The sequence below is a fragment of the Nannobrachium achirus genome (assembly GCF_963921795.1).
Source record: "Nannobrachium achirus genome assembly, chromosome: 19".
Classification (NCBI taxonomy): domain Eukaryota; kingdom Metazoa; phylum Chordata; class Actinopteri; order Myctophiformes; family Myctophidae; genus Nannobrachium; species Nannobrachium achirus.
The window spans coordinates 49,088,833-49,093,757 of NC_137826.1; the positions used below are offsets into that span (position 1 = coordinate 49,088,833).

Genomic DNA, 4,925 nt, shown 5'->3' on the forward strand with positions numbered 1-4,925 from the left:
CTGTTAACGTGAACAAGTATTCAATGTTGATTTGAAAATCTTGGACCCTGCGTAAGTGGTATCATGTAACAGTGTTTCTAAACCACTGTGCCTGGGGACCTTTGGTGTGCCCCTGAGAAGGGTCAAGTGTGCCCCTTGAAACTGCTTGAAAGCCAGTATTGTATTTCTCATTTTAAAAATAAAAACAGCCGATCTACAAGCACACAACGCCTCGCGGTGCGAGACGTTGTGTACTTGTAGATCGGCTGTTTTCACTACTGTTGTGCGACAGCCTTGTATGATGAAGCAGGGCATTTGAAACTTGGAGATACAAGGTTTCTTCCCGACAGTGACGATATATTTACACCTCCGTATTATGTTGGTGTGCCCATGGATTCTTGGGACATGAAAAGTGTGCCCATGCAGAAACAAGGTTGAGAAACACTGGTCTAGTTTGTTAGTCCTTACATTTTAACTTCACTGTCATGTGGGGACCCCCGACCGATAGGTTGAGAACCACCGAAAGGTATTCCAGTGGAACAATGAAGAACATTAAAGGCAGCTATCAACTTGTCTTGCGGTCTCACCTGATACAACGGGTACCAACACGACAAGTATCTCACAACATATTAACGAGCATGACTCGTAAACACATTACGAGTCACCAAAATCATTCAAACTTATTCTTTCAAAACGTTATTGTGAATCTTTAGGATAGATTCATTGTAATAAAAATGTGCCACGGACGTGGACAGGTCCACTAACACGTTGACGACCCCTGTTAATGGCACTATTATGTCACTGTTAGAGACAGACAGACAGAAACAGAGACAGACAGATACAGAGACACACACACACACACACACACACACACACACACACACACACACACACACACACACACACACACACACACACACACACAGACAGACAGACAGACAGACAGACAGACAGACAGACACACACACACAGAGACACACACAGACACACTGAGGCAGACAGACAGACAGACAGACAGACAGACAGACAGACAGACAGACAGACAGACAGACAGACAGACAGACAGACAGACAGACAGACAGACACACACACACACACACACACACACACACACAGAGAGAGAGAGAGAAAGAGAGAGAGAGAGAGAGAGAGAGAGAGAAAGACAGACAGACAGACAGACAGAACAAAGCACTGAAAGCAGATATAAAGACAAGAGAAAAACAACATCAATAATAATAATAATAATAATAATATAATACTAACAATCAGACGTACCTGTTAGCTGGATGTGAGTCAACGCTTCAGTGTCAGCGACATTTAAAACAACAAAAACATAAAGTATATATCTGTACTGTAAACACGGTAGTTACAGTAGCTAATGTAGCTAACGGCTAGTGTTGACTCCTCCAGTGTTCAGCATCCCGCAGAGAGGCCAGTGGAAGCAGCATGAAGCAGATGACTGATCACCATGTGTCAGTGGTGAGGATCACTGATGGTTATGATTGATGCTTCTGTAATGTACTAAACAACAACACCAAGGCGCTGCGCTACGCTGCTCGCTGCGCCTCACGAGGCGGAACTAAACACTCCCCGGATCCGTTTCCAACGAACCGGCAGTGCCGAATAGCGTGATGCACGCGTTCAGGCCGTGTTTTTTTTTTTTTTTTTTATTAGCTACATTTATTACAAAAAAGATAACTTTATGAACCTTGTTGGAATAAACAAATTAAGATACGATTCATGTAGCCCAGATAGTGCATTCATAATTCATAATATGCACAAAACACATGAAAATATTGAAGGGGAAACATGATTTCTGACTTCTGAGATAGATCGATGGATGGATGGATGTAGGCGATAGATAGATAGATAGATAGATAGATAGATAGATGATGATAATAATAATAATACATTGTAGCCTATTTGTAACGCACTTTATATTTTGAAAAAAGTGCTACATTAAAATGGCAAATAAAATGACCCTTTCCTACTACATATCAATTCGCTAACTGAAATTTAACAATCTCCCCTCTTTATTTTTTTCTCATTACTTTCTCTCCTTGCCTAGGAATGCACTACAACCACTTACACAAACATTAAGCAATGCATGTGTGTATGCATATGTGTATGTATGTGCAGTATATGCATGTGTGTGTGTGTGTATGTGTAGGCCTATGTATGTATGCATGTGTATGTGTGTGTGTGTGTGTGTGTGTGTGTGTGTGTGTGTGTGTGTATGTATGCTGGATATGTATGTATGCGTGTATGGGCATGTATGCGTATATATATATATATATATATATATATATATATATATATATATATATATATAGAACCTATATGTGTGTGTGTGTGTGTGTGTGTGTGTGTGTGTGTGTATATGTGTATGTGGGTATGTACGTATGCACGTGCATACGTACATACCCACATACACATACCGCATCAGAGTTCCGACGGTCCGGTATTCCGACACTAAAACTATAACCCTAACTCTACCCCCAACCCTAAACCTAACCTCAGTAAACCTTACCTCAGTAACTAACCTGCCGACGCTAAGTAACTAACCTGCCTTACGCTAAGTAACTAACCTGCCTTACGCTAAGTAACTAACCTGCCGACGCTAAGTAACTAACCTGCCGACCATGTCGGAACAGCGGATAGTCGGGATAGTGAGCGCTTCCCGCTTCGCCTTTTTTTTTTTTTTACTGTTTTACTATTACTAGACCTTACCCGTTCAAAGATATGTGCTCCAAGTTACTGTAACTGTAGCTCTGGTCCATCGCTTTCACCTCCCGCATTGCTCACGGTGAAGCTCTGACAGACCCGTCGGGAAACGCATGGACTCGAGATTGTCGGCCCCGCCGAGCGCTCAATACTAGTGAAAATAAACAAAACCGTTTCACTACTCACCAAACCAAAGGTAGTTTTGCGTTGTTGAAAGTCTATTCTCCGCGGTGGTAAACCTCTCAGCACCCCACCTACTCTGTAAAATACATTATTTTTGTCATGAAATAAAACGCACACACCTCAGGCCACCTAGCGGCCACCGCAGATACAATGGTTCACAACCCGGAAATAAGCGGCGGTCGAGTTGGATGCACTTTATTTCATGCCAAAAATAATGTATTTTACAGAGTAGGTGGGGTGCTGAGGGGTTCACCACCGCGGAGAATAGACTTTCAACAGCGCAAAACGACCTTTGGTTTGGTGAGTAGTGAAATGGTTTTGTTTATTTTCACTAGTATTGAGCGCTCGGCGGGGCCGACAATCTCGAGTCCATGCGTTTCCCGACGGGTCTGTCAGAGCTTCACCGGGAGCAATGCGGGAGGTAAAGCGATGGACCAGAGCTACTGTAACTGGTGCATGCGTGAGAATATGTGGGAGCATCATAATGTAAGGAGCAGCCCATGGAGGAGTGTATATTTATGATGGATACAAATAATTTAACAGCAAAATTAGGTGAATAGAAGTATGGGGATGTATGCACTTACTGTCTCCACATAGTTTTTTCCATACCCGTTGGAAGATGACCCGGTGCATGCATGACCCATGAATGCAGAGAGAGAGAGAGAGAGAGAGAGAGAGAGAGAGAGAGAGAGAGAGAGAGAGAGAGAGAGTGTCTCTTCACTGCAACATTCCTAACTGTGAGAGAGGTGTGTGTGGGGCTATGGGATCCCATGGCCTGGAGGAACGGACCGTAACCCTGACAACAGGCTGAGCTGAACAGGCTGTGCACCATAAAAATGCTAATATACAGCATACGATTTGTGAAAGTGACAAACGGGCTTCACAGTTATGTTAGGTGTGTTCATATGCTAATTGTGATGCGATTTCAGATCAATTGCTCCAGCCTCTGAGGAGAAACGCTGTTTCAGACAGACAGACAGACAGACACTCACTCACTCACTCACTCACTCACTCACTCAGTCAGACATTCGCAAAATTATAGTATAGATTGAGCGGTGGTCACGTGGCTGTGTGTGTATGCGTCCGTCCGGCCGTCCGTGTATGTAGCCTCAAGCCTGCAGTACCTTTTCTGACCACACATGTTAAGGGAGGGGCGCTGTTGTTCTCACACACACACACACACACACACACACACACACACACACACACACACACACACACACACACACACACACACACAGGGGGGAAGGGTGGGTCAGCATGTGTGGTCAAGTAGAGCGAGACATGGGGGGCAGAACCCTTTGTAAACCTGGATCAGTCTGAATGACAATTTACAATTTAGGCTTTTTTTCATCCCTCTAGGGTTCTTGATGATTCTGAATCCATTGCAAGCATTTGTTTTGCATGAAAAACATTCCTTGGGCTAGAAAACGGACCAAAATAACGGTGAAAAGTGATGACTCATCACTTTTCACAGGTTTGAGAGGCTGAAATCTAGCCCAAGGAATGTTTTTCATGCAAAACAAATGCTTGCAATGGATTCAGAATCATGAAGAACCCTTAGTTTGACCCCTCACATGCTACTTTTTTTGGTGTTTTTTTCCAGTATAGTGAAGTCAATGGGAAACTTTTTTTCGCAGTGTTTCCGGCAGAGCAGGCCTCTCATTCTGTGTACCTTATTGACCAAATTAATAGGAAAAACTAAAATTTGGAGTATGTCATGACATCACAGGTCTTCTCTCATTTTGGCACAGTGGCTCCCCGGCTAGTACTTTGTTATATGTTTTGTTTTGTTTCTTGATTTGTTTTGTGATTTTATGTACAGTACAGTACCCCTGTATGTCCTGTATTTTAAAATGGGAAAATAATTAATAAAAATATAAGTAAAAAAATAAATGAAGCAAAAGCAAAGCAAAAACAACAAAAAGATTAATAAAAAGGACTAAAATGGTACAAAACAGTTAAATCAGAAAATTAGGAACAGTGCACACCTATTATACACAGCTCTAATACAATTTAAAAGCACATTATGATCACCA

At 42.5% G+C, this 4,925-nt stretch overlaps 1 protein-coding gene across 2 annotated transcripts in view; it reads right to left on the reverse strand.

Moving 5' to 3' along the window:
- rab24 (RAB24, member RAS oncogene family) overlaps positions 1-1,529 on the reverse strand; it is a 22,367-nt gene extending 20,838 nt beyond the window's left edge. For both annotated transcript variants that reach the window (XM_080749737.1, XM_080749738.1), the window contains exon 1: positions 1,255-1,529. The gene's annotated coding sequence lies outside the window, so the exon portion shown is untranslated. The remainder of the gene's footprint in view (positions 1-1,254) is intronic.
- Between the last annotated feature and the right edge of the window lie 3,396 nt (positions 1,530-4,925).